The sequence below is a fragment of the Callorhinus ursinus genome, unplaced genomic scaffold (assembly GCF_003265705.2).
Source record: "Callorhinus ursinus isolate GAN/ISIS: 27379988/994484 unplaced genomic scaffold, GSC_fseal_2.0 scaffold2, whole genome shotgun sequence".
In the NCBI taxonomy this organism is placed as follows: Eukaryota; Metazoa; Chordata; class Mammalia; order Carnivora; family Otariidae; genus Callorhinus; species Callorhinus ursinus.
Genome location: NW_027397064.1, coordinates 74,414,181 through 74,433,598, shown reverse-complemented (window position 1 = coordinate 74,433,598; position 19,418 = coordinate 74,414,181).

Genomic DNA, 19,418 nt, shown 5'->3' with positions numbered 1-19,418 from the left:
AAAAGAATTAGAGATAGAGAGCACGAGAGGAAAGAGCATCACAGGGAGAAGCAGACTCCCTGCCGAGCAGGGAGCCCGATGTGGGACTCGATCCCGGGACTCCAGGATCATGACCTGAGCTGAAGGCAGTTACTTAACCAACTGAGACACCCAGGCGCCCCAAATCGGAACTTTTAGAAGTCGGCTCCGCTGAGGGACGTCGCTCCAGTGGCTAAGCGGGGGGTGGAACCCTCGCGGGACAGTGTGGTCTCAGGACCCTCGGGGTCACAGAAAGACCGGGGGTGCCTGAGTGCGGCAGAGCTCCCAGGTATCGGAGCGGGGAAGCCGGCTGCAGAGATGGAGCCGAGGCGTGGGCCCTCAGCTCGGGGTTGCCATAAACTGTGATCCGCGGCCCAGTCGGGCCACTGCTCCTCCATCAGGGACCCAACAAGCGGCAGAGCTGGGGAGACTCCCCTTCCTCCCAGGGGAGGCGTGGCGTGGGAGTGCAGTGCAGGGATCTGCTGGGTTTGGAGACTCCACATGGGGTCAGATGCCAGAGATAGAAACGCTCAGTAACAGGCCGGGTGAGCACGGAGTGCGGCCGGAGACCAGGGAGGAGGGAGTGACTGCTTTTCTCTGGGGGCGCACTGAGGAGCGGGGCCCCGAGTTCTCAGCTCCTCCAGGTGGAGATTGGGAGGCCACCATTTCCACCCTGGTCCTCCAAAGCTGTACCAAGAACTTGCAGGGAACAAAAGCTCCTGAGAGCAAACCTGAGCAGCTTGCTTAGCCCGGACCGACAAGGGCGGGGCAATTCTGCCTGCGGCAAAGACATTTGGGAACCACGGCAACAGGCCCCTCCCCCAGAAGATCAGCAGGAACAGCCAGCAAGCCAAGACCAAGTTTACTGATCAAGGAGAACGGGAGAACTCCAGCGCTAGGGGAATACTGCACATAGAATTCATGGCTTTTTTTTTTTACCATGATTCATTAGTTTTTCAAAGTTAATTTTTTAACTGTTTTTTAATTTTTCTTTTTCCCTTTTTCAACCAACATCTTATCAATCCCTTTTTTAAAAAAACATTTTTTATTTTTCATTTTTAGAGTCATATTTTATCCCTTCATAGTACTTACCCTTATTTTTGGCATATATATAAGTTGTTCTCTCTTTAAAATTTTAAGATACAGTTTCTTCTAACAGATCAAAATATACCCTAAATCACTCGTGTATGGCTTTGTTCTAGTCTCCTCCCTGATCACATTCTCTCCATTTTTTTTCTTTTTTCTTTTAAATCTTCTTTCTTTTTTCAAACAACTTATCAATTCCTTTTATAAAATCTTTTATAATTTTCATCTTTACAGTCATCTTCCATCATTTCATTGTATCAAACCTTATTTTGTACATATATAAGTCTTTCTTCCTTTAAAATTTTAGGAGGCACTTTTTTTCTAACAGACCAAAATACGCCCAAAATGTACTGTGTGGCACTGATCTATGCACTAGCCTGATCATATTTGATCATATTCTGTTTTTTTGTATTGTTCTGTTTTTGTTTTTATCTTTTTCTTTTTTTTTTCTTTCTCTTTTTTCTTTCTTTTCCTTTCTTTTCCCCTGGTTTCAGGTCTTTTCTGATTTGTATAGAGTATATTAGCTGGGGACATTGTTAACCTGTTAGCATTTTGTTCTCTCATTCGTCTATTCTGTCTGGACAAAATGACAAGACGAAAAAAATCACCTCAGCAAAAAGAACAAGAGGTAGTACCGTCTGCCAGGGACCTACTCAATATTGATATTAGTACGATGTCGGACCTAGAGTTCAGAATCATGAATTTAAAGATACTAGCTGGGCTTGAAAAAAGCGTGGAAGTTATTAGAGAAACCCTTTCTGGAGAAATAAAAGAACTAAAATCTAACTAAGTCGAAATCAAAAAGGCTATTAATGAGATGCAATCAAAATGGGGGCACTAACTGCTAGGATAAATGAGGCAGAAGAGAGAATCAGCAATATAGAAGACCAAATGATGGAAAATAAAGAGAATGAGAAAAAGAGAGAGAAACAACTACAGAATCCCGGGGGCAGAATTCGAGAGATAAGCGATACAATAAGATGAAACAACATTAGAATAATTGGGATCCCAGAAGAAGAAGAAACAGAGAGAGGGGCAGAAGGTATATTGGAGCAAATAATAGCAGAGAACTTCCCTAATGTGGGGAAGGAAACAGGCATCAAAATCCAGGAGGCACAGAGAACCCCTCTCAAAATCAATAAAAATAGGTCAACACCCCGACGTCTAATAGTAAAACTTACAAGTCTCAGAGACAAAGAGAAAATCCTGAAAGCAGCTCGGGAGAAGAGATATGTAACCTACAATAGTAGAAATATTAGATTGGCAACAGACCTATGCACAGAGACCTGGCAGGCCAGAAAGGACTGGCATGATATCTTCAGAGCACTAAATGAGAAAAATATGCAGCCAAGAATACTATATCCAGCTAGGCTGTCATTGAAAATAGAAGGAGAGATAAAAACCTTCCAGGACAAACAAAAACTAAAGGAATTTGCAAACACGAAATCAGCCCTCCAAGAAATATTGAAAGGGGTCCTCTAAGCAAAGAGAGTGGCTAAAAGCAGCATAGATCAGAAAGGAACACAGATAATATACAGTAACAGTCACCTACAGGCAATACAATGTCACTAAATTCATACCATTCATACCATTCAATAGTTACCCTGAATGTAAATGGGCTAAATGCCCCAATCAAAAGACACAGGCTATCAGATTGGATTAAAAAACAAGACCCATCGATATGCTGTCTGCAGGAGACTCATTTTAGACCCAAAGACACCCCCAGATTGAAAGTGAGGGGGTGGAAAACCATTTACCATGCTAATGGACACCAAAAGAAAGCGGGGGTGGCAATCCTCATATCAGACAAATTAGATTTTAAAACAAAGGCTGTAATAAGAGATGAGGAAGGACACTATATCGTACTTAAAGGGTCTAACCAACAAGAAGATCTAACAATTGTAAATATCTATGGCCCTAACATGGGAGCACCCAGTTTTATAAGGCAATTAATAACAAACGCGAAGAAACACATTGACAATACAATAATAGTGGGGGACTTTAAACCCCCCTGACTGAAATGGACAGATCATCTAAGCAAAAGATCAACAAGGAAATAAAGACTTTAAATGACACACTGGAACAAATGGACTTCACAGACATATTCAGAACATTCCATCCCAAAGCAACGGAATACACATTCTTCTCTAGTGCCCATGGAACAGTCTCCAGAATTGATCACATCCTAGGTCACAAATCAGGTCTCAACCGGTACCAAAAGATTGGGATCATTCCCTGCATATTTTCAGACCACAATGCTTTGAAACTAGAACTCTATCACAAGAGGAAAGTCGGAAAGCACTCAAATACATGGAGGCTAAAGAGCATCCTACTAAAGAATGAATGGGTCAACCAGGAAATTAAAGAAGAATTAAAAAAAATTCATGGAAACCAATGAAAATGAAAACACAACTGTTCACAATCTTTGGGATGCAGCAAAGGCAGTCCTGAGAGGAAAGTATATAGCAATACAAGCCTTTCTCAAAAAACAGGAAAGGCCTCAAATACACAACCTAACCTTACACCTAAAGGAGCTGGAGAAAGAAGAGCAAATAAAGCCTAAACCCAGCAGGAGAAGAGAAATAATAAAGATCAGAGCAGAAATCAATGAAATAGAAACCAAAAGAACAGTAGTACAGATCAATGAAACTAGGAGCTGGTTCTTTGAGGGAACTAAGAAGATTGATAAACCCATGGCCAGACTTATCAAAAAGAAAAGAGAAATGATCCAAATCAACAAAATCATGAATGAAAGAGGAGGGATCACAACCAACACCAAAGAAATACAAACAATTATAAGAACATATTATGAGCAACTCTATGCCAGCAAATTAGATAACCTGGAAGAAATGGGTGCATTCCTAGAGATGTATCAACTACCAAAACTGAACCAGGAAGAAATAGAAAACCTGAACAGACCTATAAACACTAAGGAAATTGAAGCAGTCATCAAAAATCTCCCAGAAAACAAAAGCCCAGGGCCAGATGGCTTCCCAGGGGAATTCTACCCAACATTTAAAGAAGAATTAATACCTATTCTCCTGAAACCGTTAGAAATGGAAGGAAAACTTCCAAACTCATTTTATGAGGCCACCTTACCTCGATCCCAAAGCCAAACAAAGATCCCATCAAAAAGGAAAATTACAGGCCAATATCCTTGATGAACGTGGATGCAAATATTCTCACCAAAATACTAGCCAATAGGATCCAACAGTACATTAAAAAGATTATTCACCATGACCAAGTGGGATTTATCCCTGGGCTGCAAGTTTGGTTCAACATCCGCAAATCAATCAACATGATACAATACATTAAAAAAAGAAAGAACAAGAATCATATGATCCTCTCAATAGATGCAGAAAAAGCATTTGACAAAGTACAGCATCCTTTCTTGATCAAAACTTTTCAAAGTATAAGGATAGAGGGTTCATACCTCAATATCATAAAAGCCATCTATGAAAAACCTACAGCCAATATCATTCTCAATGGGGAAAAGCTGAGAGCTTTTCCCCTAAGGTCAGGAACGCGGCAGGGATGTCCACTCTCACCACTGCTATTCAACATAGTATTAGAAGTCCTAGCCACAGCAATCAGACAACAAAAAGAAATCAAAGGCATCCAAATTGGCAAAGAGGAAGTCAAACTCTCTCTCTTTGCAGATGATATGATACTTTATGTGGAAAACCCAAAAGACTCCACCCCAAAACTGCTAGAACTCATACAGGAATTCAGTAAAGTAGCAGGCTATAAAATCAATGCACAGAAATCAGTGGCATTCCTATACACCAACAACAAGACAGAAGAGAGACAAATCAAGGAGTCTATCCCATTTACAATTGCACCCAAAACCATTAGATACCTAGGAATAAATCTAACCAAAGAGGCAAAGGATCTGTACTCAGAAAACTATAAAATACTCATGAAAGAAATTGAAGAAGACACAAAGAAATGGAAAAACATTCCATGCTCATGGATTGGGAGAATCAACATTGTGAAGATGTCAATGCTACCTAGAGCAATCTACACATTCAATGCAATCCCCATCAAAATACCATCCACTTTTTTCAAAGAAATGGAACAAATAATCCTAAAATTTGTATGGAACCAGAAGAGACCCCGAATAGCCAGAGGAATACTGAAAAAGAAAAGCAAAGCTGGCGGCATCACAATTCCGGACTTCCAGCTCTATTACAAAGCTGTCATCATCAAGACAGTATGGTACTGGCACAAAAACAGACGCATAGATCAATGGAACAGAATCGAGAGCCCAGAAATGGACCCTCAACTCTATGGTCAACTTATTTTTGACAAAGCAGGAAAGAATGTCCAATGGCAAAAAGACAGTCTCTTCAACAAATGGTGTTGGGAAAATTGGACAGCCACATGCAGAGGAATGAAACTGGACCATTTCCTTACACCTCACACAAAAATAGACTCCAAATGGTTGAAAGACCTAAACGTGAGACAGGAGTCCATCCAAATCCTAAAGGAGAACACAGGTAGCAACCTTTTCGACCTTAGCCGCAGCAACTTCTTCCTAGAAACATCGCCAAAGGCACGGGAAGCCAGGGCAAAAATGAACTATTGGGATTTCATCAAGATAAAAAGCTTTTGCACAGCAAAAGAAACAGTCCACAAAACCAAAAGACAACCGACAGAATGGGAGAAAATATTTGCAAACAACATATCAGATAAAGGGCTAGTATCCAAAATCTATAAAGAACTTATCAAACTCAACACCCAAAGAACAAATAATCCAATCAAGAAATGGGCAGAAGACATGAACAGACATTTCTCCAAAGAAGACATCCAAATGGCCAACAGGCACATGAAAAAGTGCTCAACATCACTCGGCATCAGGGAAATCCAAATCAAAACCTCAATGAGATACCACCTCACACCCGTCAGAATGGCTAAAATTAACAAGTCAGGGAACGACAGATGTTGGCGGGGATGTGGAGAAAGGGGAACCCTCCTACACTGTTGGTGGGAATGCAAGCTGGTGCAACCCCTCTGGAAAACAGTATGGAGGTTCCTCAAACAGTTGAAATTAGAGCTACCGTTCGATCCAGCAATTGCACTACTGGGTATTTACCACAAAGATACAAATGTAGGGATCCGAAGGGATACATCCACCCCAATGTTTATAGCAGCAATGTCCACAATAGCCAAACTGTGGAAAGAGCCAAGGTGTCTATTGACAGATGAATGGATAAAGAAGAGGTGGTATATATACACAATGGAATATTATGCAGCCATCAAAAGGAATGAGATCTTGCCATTTGCAACGACGTGGATGGAACTGGAGGGTGTTATGCTGAGTGAAATAAGTCAATCAGAGAAAGACATGTATCATATGACCTCACTGATATGAGGAATTCTTAATCTCAGGAAACAAACTGAGTGTTCCTGGAGTGGTTGGGGGTGGGAGGGATGGGATGGCTGGGTGATAGACTTTGGGGAGGGTATGTGCTGCGGTGAGCGCTGTGAATTGTGCAAGACTGTTGAATCACAGATCTGTACTTCTGAAACAAATAACGCAACATATTTTAAGAAAAAAGGAAAAGAAGAAGATAACAGGAGAGGAAGAAAAGGGGAGTATGTCAGAGGGGGAGACGAACCATGAGAGATGATGGACTCTGAAAAACAAACTGAGGGTTCTAGAGGGTAGGGGGGTGGGGGGATGGGTCAGCCTGGTGATGGGTATTAAAGAGGGCACATTCTGCATGGAGCACTGGGTGTTATGAACAAACAATCAATCATGGAACACTGCATCAAAAACTAATGATGTAATATATGGTGATTAACATAACAATAAAAAAAATTTGAAAAAAAAAATAAGTGTGGAGGGAGGAAATAGAGGAAATATTAATGACAGATTTACAAAATTTTATGGAAATTGTAAACTCATAGTTCTAAGAATCTCAACAATCCCAAGCACGAGAAACAAGAAAACCACACTAGGATTATCTAATCAAATTGCTTAAAATAAGCAATAAAATCTGAAAATTAGCAAGAGAAACAAGACATTATATTGAGAGGGGCAAAGAGGAAAATGACAATATAATTCTTGTTGGAAACAATTCAAACCGTAAGAGAGTGCAGCAGCAGCTTTAAAATACTGAAAGGAAAACACATTTTTGAATTCTATATCCTTATATAAGGGACAATATCTTTAAAAAATAGCTAAAATAAGGAATTTTAAGGACAGAAAAGCTGAAAGAATTGGTTGCCAGCAGATCTCCACTACAGCAAATGGTAATAATGAAGTCCTTTAGGCAGAAGGAAAATGATGCCAGGTAAAATTCTGCATCTACACAAATGAATGAGGGACATCAAATTTGTGAATATCTAGATAAATATAAAAGAGTATTTTTCTTAGCTTAAAAAATATATTTTTAAGATAATGAACTATTTAAAGCAAAAGTAATAACAATGTCTTGGGATATTTTAGCATATGAAGAAATAAAATGTATGACAAGAATAGATAGTACAAGGCTGGAAGAGGGGAAGTGAGGCATACTGTTGTAAAGACCTATACTTTGTGAAGTGATATAATATTACTTGAAGGTGGACTGTGATAACTTAAAGAGGTACACTATTAACCTTAAGCCATTTGCCAAAATAACACAACAAAGAGTTACAGCTCATAATCCAAAAAAAAGAAAGAAGATATAATGGAGTCATAAATTTACTCAGTCTAAATAGAGGCAGAAATAGAAGAAAAAGGAAATAACACATGAACTAAGTAGAAAACAAAGAGCAAGATGGTAGATTTAAATCCAGCCATATCGATAGTCACATAAAAGGTCAATGATCTAAGCACAGTTAAAAGGCAGGTTGACAAATTGAGTAAATTAAAACAAATAACAACAACAACAACAAAAATACCCAAGTATTTACTGCCTTCAAAAAAGACACTTTAAATAAATACTATGTGAGTAATAATCAGAAGAACATTGCAGGGGTTATATTAATATTAGATAAAGTAGGTAACTCAATAGAGATTTTCAGAGGTTCAAAATGTATAAAGCAAAAATGCATAGAACTGAAAGGAGAAATGGAAAAAATTACAAATAGTTGGAGATTTCAACAGATCTCTCTCAAAAACTGATAGAAGTACATGGAAAATCAGTAAGTATGTAAAAGACTTGAAGAACACTATCAACTGACTTTGCTTAATTAAAATTTATGGAGCACTACATAGAACAAACAGCAGAATACACAATGTAAAATGGTATAATTACTGAGGAAAATGTTATGGTGGTTTTTTAAAACACTAAACATGTTAACAACCATATCATTTAGCCATTTAACTTTTTAGTTAAGGAAAGAAGAAAAAGAATATATCCACACAAACACCTGTACACAAATGTTCATAGCACCTTTATTTGTAAAAACCAAAATCTGAAAACAACCCAGCTATCCACAACAGACAAATGGATAAACAAATAGTGATATATGTATGGAATACATCTCAGCAATGAAAGAGAATGAGCTATTGATGCATGTAATAACATGGATGAATCTCAAAATAATTGTGCTGAGTGAAATAAGTCAGAACAATAATATATACAGTGTGAGTCATTTATATGAAATTCTAGAAGACACAACTAATCTGTAGTGACATAAAGCAGAATAACTGTTGCCTAGGAATAGGAAGGGTGTTGGTGTGAGATTCATGAAGGAGTGATTACAAAAACACATGAAGAAATTTTGTGGATTGGTGGATATGTTCATTATTGTGATGATAGTTTTAAGAGTATATATATATATATATATGTCAGAATTAATCAAATTGTACATTTAAATCTGTGAATTCATTGTATGTTAATTATACCCCAATAAATATATCTCTCTATATAAATACTGGGAAGAAGGAAATACAATTATCATTACTGCAGATAACATAATTAAGACTCTAGAAAATCCAAAAGCAATGGCAGATAAACTGTTGGAAATAATGTGTTGCTAGATACAATATTGCTGGATATAAAATCAATATATAAAAATGTGTTTCTATATATCAGAAATAATTACAAAATAAATATAAGAGTATAACTTATCAAATAAAATCAAATCTCTCAGAATGTAATGAAAAAATGTACAAAATATTTACAAAGACAACTTCAAATATAATTGAAAGAAAGCGAAGGAAACATGATAAATGGGAGCATACAACATTAACAAATAGGGAGAGTCAATATTTTAAAGACTCAATTATCTACAAATTAACATGTGGTTTTCATATAGCTCAAAAAAACCAAACAAATTTGGGGGGGAAATTGACACAATGATTCTAAAATTTGTGTAGAAATGGGAAGGATGAGAATAAATGGATCAATCTTGAAGAAGAATAGGAAGAAAAATGGACAGCTTCCATTACAGAAATCAAAACATTGTCATAGTACATTAATTTTGACAATGTGATGTTGCTGTGAAATAGATTTTCCATTAGTACAGACACTGGGACCATTCCTACATCTATGTAAACACTAAATTTGTAACAAATTTGGAATTTTAAAAACAGTGCAAAATAGGTTGTTTTTCCAATAAATGGTGTTGAATTGATTATACACTCATGTGGAAAGAGTTCATCTTGACCCACACCATTACATAAAAATTAATGGCAACATATTAGAAATTAAACTCAGAGGGGCATCTGGGTGGCTCAGTTGGTTAAGCATCTGCCTTCAGCTCAGGTCATGATCCTGGGGTCCTGGAATCAAGTCCCGAATCGGGCTTCTCACTCAACGGGGAGCCTGCTTCTCCCTCTGCTTGTGCTATCTCTCTCTGACAAATAAATAAATAAAATCTAAAAAAAAAAAAAAGAAATTAAACTCGGAGAATATCTTCATGACCTAGGAGTGGGGAGAAGATTCTTAAACAGAATGCATTAAACATTAAAATTTTTTTGTGAACTCTTAGAACTAAATAATAAAAAGAAAAATAATCTGATTAAAATGGACAAAGGAAAAATAAACAAAAAATGGACAAGGGTTCTGAATAGACAATTCTCCAAAGAAGGTTACAAATGAAAATAAATACATGAAAAAAAAAGAAAATAAATACATGAAAAATTGTTCAATATCATTAGTCACCAGAGAAATGCAAATCAAATACACAAAAAGATACCACTTCACACCCACTTTGATGACTATAATCAAAACAACATAATAACTAGTATTGTCAAGAATATGGAGAAATTGTAACCCTCATACATTGCTAGTGGGACTGTAAAATGGTGCAGCTGCTTTGGAAAACAGTCTGGCAATTCCTCAAAATGTTAAACATGAAGTTACCGTATGGCTCAGCATTTCCACTCCTAGGGCTATACACAAGAAAAAGGAAACCATATGTCCACATGAAAACTTGTATATGAATGTTCCTAGCAGCATTATTCATGATAGTCAAAAAGTGGAAACAAACTCAAATGTTGAATGAATGAATAAAAAAGTAATATATTTGTACAACCGAGTATTATTTAGCTTTAAAAAAGAATAAAGCACTGATTCAAAATACCACATGGATGAACCTTGAAAACATTATGGTAAATGAAAAAAAAAAAACTGCCACAAAAGACCACATATTGTATGATTCAGTTTATATGAAAAATGAAAAATATGGAGGAACAGAAAGAAGATGTGTGGTTACCTGAGGCTGGTGAGGCCTGGTGGAAAATGAGGAGTCATTGAAAATGCATATGGGGGGATGCCTGGGTGGCTCAGCTGGTTAAGCGTCTGCCTTCGGCTCAGGTCATGATTCCGGGGTCCTGGGATCGAGCCCCATGTCGGTCTCCCTGCTCAGCAGGGAGTCTGCTTCTCCTTCTGCCTCTGCCTCTCCCCCTGCTTGTGCTCTCTCTGTCAAATAAAGAAATAAAATCTTAAAAAAAAAAGAAATACATATGGAGTTTATTTTGATGGTGATGAAAATGTTCTAGAATTTATCATGATGATAGTTCCACAACTCTGTCAATATGCTAAAAACCATTGAGTTATACACTTAAAATGGGTGAATTGAAAGGTGTGTGAATTATATCTCAAAGCTGTGATACATAGGTAGTTAGAAAGCTAGATGACAGATATATAGATATTAGATTATTTTAAAATAAAAGACTTTTGTTTATTAAAGAATTCCATTGAGAGCATTAAGATGCAAGTCCCAGAGTGGGAAAAGATATTTTTAGTACCTGTAATCAACAATGGCATATGGAATATATAAAGAACTATAAATCAACCATATAACTTTAAGACTTAAGTTGACTACTTCACAAAAGAGAATGTCCAAATGGTTCACTAAACATATAAAAATGTGCTCAATCTAACCAATCCTCTGAGAAATAGATTTATATCAAACTGAGATACATCATACCAGAATGCCTAAATTTAAAAACACCGAAAATCCCTTGCCTAGAAGAAGATGTGGAGAAACTAGAATTTCTACACACTCTAAACAGTGGTGTAAATTCATGCCATCACTTTGGAACCATTTTTGGCAGTTTCTAATAAGCCTGCTATATCTATCCTCTGATCCAATAATTCTTCTCCTAGGAAGAAGGTATGGTGAGTACTACAGGACAAAAATGAGTACATACGTTCACCAAAGGACATGCATAAGAATTTTCATGGCAATACTATAACCAATGATTACAATAATCATACAATAAACAATGATTAGAAACAAATGTTTACCAACTCTAAAGAAGATACAAATTATACCATGATATGGAATACTATACAGCACTGAAAATGAATGATTTATCTCTACTTGCAACACATGGATATGTTTCATAAACACAAAACTGCGAAAAGAAACCATATGCAAAAGAATGTGTATTGCTCCTTTATATTAAATTCAAAAATAGATGTTGGGAGTGAGAGTGCTGGTTACCCTGGGTAAAGAGGGAAGTAGCCTTTAGGTGGAAAACATGATAGAGCTTCTTGGGTTTTAGTTGTAGCTGGCTTGCATCAAGTTGCAAGAATGGATTGTTAAATGTTTGAAATTTGCAAGCTGGTTGACATCAAGTTGGTAGCTTGAAATTGGCCATGCTGCGGATATTTATGCCATGGAAATTGTGTTTTCTCAAGGTGTTTTTGTTTGGTTTTGAGGTGGGGTAGCTGGTTGTTAATATACTTACCAGCATAATACTGGTACAGGATGTATTCACTTTGTTATATTCACAGAGCTATGTACATGTGATTTGTGAACTTTTCTTTAAGTTATACTTCAAAAGGTAATTCATATTTCAAAGGAGGAAAAATGGAAGTCACTGTAATTTCAAACAAATATCCCTGTAGTATTGACTAACTCAAATCCAGGGAAAGTGGAGCAGGAGAGCTAGGTAGGCAGCTGTGAGAAAAATAGGGCCAAAGTACAAAAAACAAAACAAAACAAAACAAAAAACAAACAAAACCCATTGGTTTCTTCTCCATTTTCACCACTTAAATCAAGGGTCATGATCTTTTATTTTTACAGAGGTCAGACATGATGCAAAAAATGAAGATAGTTAGCATATTTATTCACATAGCAACATTCTGTACTGCCACACAAAACTGTTTTTTCTGCTTCTTTGAAAATCACATACCTCTTCTTAATATTGCAACCTGAGGATTTACGATATTGATTCCTGGTATCAGACTGCCAAGGTTTGAATATTGGCTTTTTATTTTTTAGGTATGTGATCTTAGACAAATTATAAGTCTAACTTCTAGATTCCTTATTAGCAAAGCAGGGAAAATCATACTCCATCACTTAGTCATTCAAAGCAATATGTGGAGTAAGGGCTATGTGCAAGGTATGATTCTTAGAGCAGGGAATATAGCAAGAAGTAAAATATACAAAGATACATGATCTAAAGTTGCTGATATTGTAAGAGGGACACAGAATAAGTAAGATATATAAGTAAAATCTATATGCAGTGGTAACCATGGAGAAAAGTCAACTGGGAAAGGGAGAAAGGGGTGTCAGTGGTACAGATGGTTAGTTTTCACTGAGAACATGACATTCAAGTAAAAATTTGAAAGAAGCAAGAGAGCAAGAGGCAACTGTCTGGGGGAAAGTCATCATAGGCAAAGGGGACAGGAAATGCAAAGGCCCTGAGGTATAATCATGCCTGAACTATTTGAGAAACAGGAAGGAGACCACTATGACTAAAGCAAAGGGGTAAAGCATCACAAAGATAGACCACCATAAGGACTCTGCCTTTTACTCTGAATGAGATGTGAAAGTGTGCAGAGTTTTGAGCAGAATAGTGATGGGATCGAACTTGGGTTTAATGAGATTAGTTTAACTGCTTCATTGAGAACAGATTTGAGGAAAACAAGGATGGAAAAAGGAGGCTATTCTAATAATCCATGTGAGAAATAATAGCTGCTTGGTCCAGTGAATTAGTTCCACTTTACATTTAATAAAATGCGTTCAATTTTTCTATATCTTCTAATTTTAAGACAAGCCAGATATCAAGGTTTTTAAATGAGAAATATACTGATTTCCTAATATTGGATCAATTTCTTTTGTTCAGTTTTGTTTTTTAACATGTGAAGACACGCATATACAAAATTCACATCCACAGATTTTTTTACTAGAATCATAGTGTCACTGGAATACTGCTTCTAACCCTCATGACTGCTTTTTGTAGCTAGGTCTATTTTTCATAAACAGACAAGTCTCCAACCAGATTCTGGCTTAGTGTCTCTCCTTATTTATTCCACATCTTTTGGTACCAGCTTTCATTTTCCTGTACCAAGTCTTAAAATATGACAAATTGAGAAACAGAAGAAACAAACAGGAAACTGCTCTTTTAGCCCCCAGTGAGCTATTTTTGACATTATTTTTCTTTGAAACTTACCTCAAAATATGAGAGGTTAGTAGTGGACAAAAGAAATAGATGAATAAAACACTGTCCAGCTTTTGCTTAGCATTAAGATAGAAAAAGAGAAGCAACATAAATTGACTCTGAACCACAGATAGTGGCTATAAAGTGGAAATTTGGGAACACTTTCTAAATGTTATTGAAATATCCATATAAATTTGTATTTAAAGAGTGCACATTTATTTTAAAATCTAGAAATCATCACTTCTATACTTTCTAATGGAAGACTTTGCAAAAGCCTTGTAGTAAATGCTGTAATACTATTCATTATTAATAGAATAATTGGCTTAGAATTCTATTCAGATAGTTCTGTAGTATGGTATATCTTGGACAAAGTTCATAATTTGTTTGTATAAAACTGGTTCCTCTTTCCACTGGCACTGATAACAAAAACTCAGTAGTTTGAGGATAGATAAAAAAGTGGGAAAAAGAAGTCCTAGATAATCTACTTCTCAATAATGAGTAAGTAAATTACATGCCAATACATTAACTTATTCAGGGGTTTAATACTTTCTTCTGAAAATCTGGAAATTGGACTGACAAAAGGTAAAATAGAAACTATCTCCCATAATGCTTTATAAGGAAAAGTTCAGAATTTGAAAATGTTGGAGTTATTATCAAAGTGTTTTTGAGTGCTGAGAAACAGATCATGCTTCTATTCCTGTTCGTTCTTTCTTTCTTTCTTTCTTTCTTTCTTTCTTTCTTTCTTTCTTTCTTTCTTTCTTTCTTTCTTTCTTTCTTTCTTTAAGATTTTATTTATTTATTTGAGAGAGAGAGCACATGAGAGGGGGGAAGGTCAGAGGGAGAAGCAGACTCCCCGCCGAGCAGGGAGCCTGATGTGGGACTCGATCCAGGGACTCCAGGATCATGACCTGAGCCAAAGGCAGTCGCTTAACCAACTGAGCCACCCAGGTGCCCCCTGTTCTTTCTTAAGAGCTGCCTACATTTGTCACATCTTAGGCAGTTTAGGACATCTTTGTAGTTGCTAGAGTTGGCTAAGCAAAGTTCAGGCCAAACTAGGAATATGAGATAGAGTTACTTTGTTGAACTGGTCGAATTCTATCCTCTTCTTCTTTATGCAAAGTTTGTGGCGGATTCAGCAGGTGGTTGTTGGCAAGATGATCTTCACTGAGAAGAGCATTCATTGCCTGATTGGAAGGCTATTAAAAAATGCTGATCATGAAGAGACTGATAAAAAAGCCATTTTTCCCCATATGTAGGGGTTATTGAGAGAAGAATATAATGATCCATGCTATTTATTTGGCCCTTATTAAGTGGCAGGCACTTAGTTCTCTTTACTGGGATAATTCTATGACTAAAGCAGACAAAGCCCATGGAACTTACATTTTAATGTGGGAATCTGTGTGCTCATGTGAGCATACATGGTTGTGCCTATGATGGGAAGTAATTAGGGCTAGGAGACTATTCATAGTACAAATGCTTATTCTGATTCTAACTTAGGGCCATTATTGAGTTTAGAGATTTCAGGAGGGGGAAAGCAGTGAGAGAATTTTTGATATGTAGCCAAATGGTGTTGATCACCTTGGTTCCTTTTTCTAAATTGTCCCCATAGCAGGGGAAATAAAATCTTCCTGGGTTCACCTTAAACTCCATTTATCTTTGAAAATTGACAGTACATGGAACACAAAAATACTATCACTTATTGAGTGTCTAGGATAAGTCAGGTATATATACTGCATCATTTATTTCTCAAAAATTCTATTATAGTACTAGTGTATAATACTTATGTTATCAAAAATGTGACTACTCAGAGAGGTACATTCTGTACTAAGTGACAGAATTGGCCATTTAATCCATGTCTAATTTGCTTCAAAGTCTACAAACTGTTTAGGTTCCCTGAACTTAAGAAGGAAGATAATATGTAGATAAAAAAAATATACACAACTTTGTATAGGTCAATGAGTAAATATGAGTGTGACTTTCCATTTACTAATAGTATGGTTTGTTTGTGATGAAAATGGAAGCAGAAGCACAACTTTTGAAAAGCTGATTCTAATACAGTTAACTTTTGTTGTGCTTTCCTTTCTTTAATGGGTGCAGAGAGGCCATGCATGACACTAGGTTTTATATCAATTTTTAAATTTAATTACTGGAAGTTCACATATTTTACAGATTTGTGTTTGGGGGGGAAATATTATTTTCAATTTTTAAATTTTTAACCACTCTGAAAATCATTCAACATTGATTACTGAAGAATCCTTAAAATTCAGTATAATGCCTATATGTCATATGCATACTGAGTCCCATTGTATGTTTAATGAGAGGTAGCTATAAAAACTAATTTTTCACATTCAAGAAACTTAAAGCAATTACCCACATAGATAACTCTGGGAATTCACTTCATGAAAATGAGTTATACTACAGTTCATAGATTCACAGATACACACACATGCATATGCTCACATATACGCACATATACATACATACACGTATACATATTATATATACTTTATATATATAATATATTATGACCTCTGCTCAGAGAAGCAATACAAAGATGTCAGTCAAATTGATATAACTGAAAGTCTGGAAAGAATTTTAAGAACTGTTTTGTATGTTCCTGGGGCAAAGACATGCTTAAATACTTTTAATTCTGTTTTCTTTACAAATTTGAGTAATTGCTAAAATCTTAGAATATAAGTTATGAAAAGCCTATTTCCATGTTTATGGAATTCTTCTCAGAGAGTATATCATTAATGTCTTTATGGATAATAAACTTGATTGCTTTTATCTGATACTAGTGACTCTTTTAAGGCAATAGTACTTCAAAGCATTGCTACATACTCTACTCTAACGTGTCTTCCTTAATACTCTCTATTGAGTTTAGAATCGTGAGGTCTCCTGTTTCATCATTTTTCTTGTTCTTAATAATCTGCTGAATTTTACTTCTATACTTATTATTATACTTTACATTTATAAAATGCTTTCTACTTTTCAAAGGAACTATATACATACAATAATAGGAATATGTTTCCTTTGTATATATCATAATTTAATTACTACCTATTTCTGACTTCATGAATTGTTTTACATTTCAGGCTGATGAATGAAAAAAAATTCTAATAGCATGTTCTCTTTTTATATTTAATCTATAGTATAATATCAGCTTCTATTCTTTCAAAATAAAAATATCTCCCTTTATTTACATAAGTTCTGAAAATTCCTCAGTTACTTGTAGTCATCTTTTCCTAATGATATTCAAACTTCTGTCCTTTGATGTTAAGGTAATTGCCTTTTCATATCAATTTGGCAGTGCAGACGGATTTAAAGTGAAATAGGTTCTTTCCTTTTTATCCTGATTCTAATTAGATAGTTAGAGTCTAAACCAAGATTTATGACACTATAATTAATACTTTCTACTTCTTGTTGTTTGTTAAACATTGGATAATTTATGAGTTTACCTTGTTAAAATTGTCTTGTCCAGTACACACAAATTTTGTACATTGTGTAGCAACATAAATAATTTTCTTTGAATGGAATAGCTGAAGAAAAGTAAGACTGAGTAGGAAAATTTCATATGAATCTGGGAATCTTTTTAAATGTTAGAATTAAAAAAGTGGCTTTGATACATTTTTTTATTCCTTATATCTTACTTCCTTTAATTCTATTAGACAATGACTTCTACATTTGTGCCTTGATGGGGTAGAGGGCTCTAGTAGCTATTTGTTGACTAAGGATTTTGTGGTTGTTACATTTTTTAGTATGTTGGATTCATGAGTAAAGCTTCAAACAACTAATTAAAACACACTGGAAAATCCTTCATTACAAGAAGTTGATATTTTGAATATAGTTTTAAAATATGATAACCAATAAAGTTTACTTGCTCTGTAACTATTTTTGACAAGCATTCATACTCAAGTTTTAAATAAAAATTATTAAGATTCTTAAATGTGTAAGTAGTTTTGCCAAAATAATGGATAATTCATGAGTTTTAATAAGCAAGTGAAATATTATTTACAGGATGATGTAATTTAATGTGTATATTTAATAAATAATGACTATTGTCTGCCAAACATTATATTCAGTCTTGGGAATCAGAGATAGAGCCCCTGCTTTCCAGGGATTTACCTTCTAAAAATATATATATATCCATATGGTATACATAAGTAAAAAACTCTTGAGGTAGTGGATATGTAATTGTTTTATGCTTTGAACTCTGATGGTGTTTAACATTTGCTTCATATTTTTGATTTTTGGATTTTGATTTAATGGAGATATAGAGATGTTAAGTGACAGCAAAACCACATTCCCTTATGTGAATGCTAATGCTTTTCCACATTGTTCTGTTTTCCATTTATTTATTTATCTTTGTTTTTGAATGCTGAATAGTAGCAGTTAGTTTTTTACATATTGGGTCCTACTTTCTACCTATTTACTTATTCCTGTCAATGTATGCTAAATACTAGCATAGGTTGGCATGGCCACAAAATTGGTTGGGAGACGCTCAAGTGTCGCTCTCCGTGGTGCTGAAAACTATTGGGAGCTGAAATTAGTTGTTTCCTCTAATGTTTTTTTTAAGATTTTTAAAAAAACTTTTTAAAGATTTTATTTATTTATTTGAGAGAGAGAGAATGAGAGAGAGAGCACACATGAGAGGGGGAAGGGGCAGAGGGAGAAGCAGACTCCCTGCTGAGCAGGGAGCCCGATGCGGGACTCGATCCTGGGACTCCAGGATCATGACGAGCCAAAGGCAGTCGCTTAACCAACTGAGCCACCCAGGCGCCCCTCTAATTTTTATTTTAAAGATTTTATTTATTTATTTGAAAGAGAGAGAGAGAGATAGCAAGAGAGAGCACAAATAGGGAGGAGAGGGAGAAGCAGGCTCCCCACTGAGCAAGGAGTCCAACTTGGGCTCAATCCCAGGACCCTGGGATCATGACCTGAGCTGAAGGCAGACGCTTAACTGACTGAGCCACCCAGGTGCCCCTCCTCTAATTTTTTTAAAAAAAGATTTTATTTATTTTTTGAGAGAGAGAGAGAGAGAGAGAGAGCAAAGGGGGAGGAGCAAGCAGACTTTGCGCCAAATGTGGAGCCCTATGTGGGGCTGGATGTCACGACCTTGAGATCATGACCTGAGCCAGAACCAAGAGGCAGGCGCTTAACCAACTGACCCACCCAGTTACCCCATTTCCTCTAACTCTTTGGCACTAATTATTATTGCCCAATCAAGAATTCAACACAGGGGCGCCTGGGTGGCTCAGATGATTAAGTATCTGCCTTCGGCTCAGGTCATGATCTCAGGTTCTAGGATCGAGCCCCACATCAGGCTCCCAGCTCAGCCGAGAGCCTGCTTCTCCCTCTCCCTCTGCCTCTCCCCCTGCTCGTGTTCTGTCTCTCTCTCTCTCTCAAATGAATAAATAAAAAAAAATCTAAAAAAAAAAGAGAAGAAAAGAATTCAACACAAAGAAAGGAAACGTTTAGT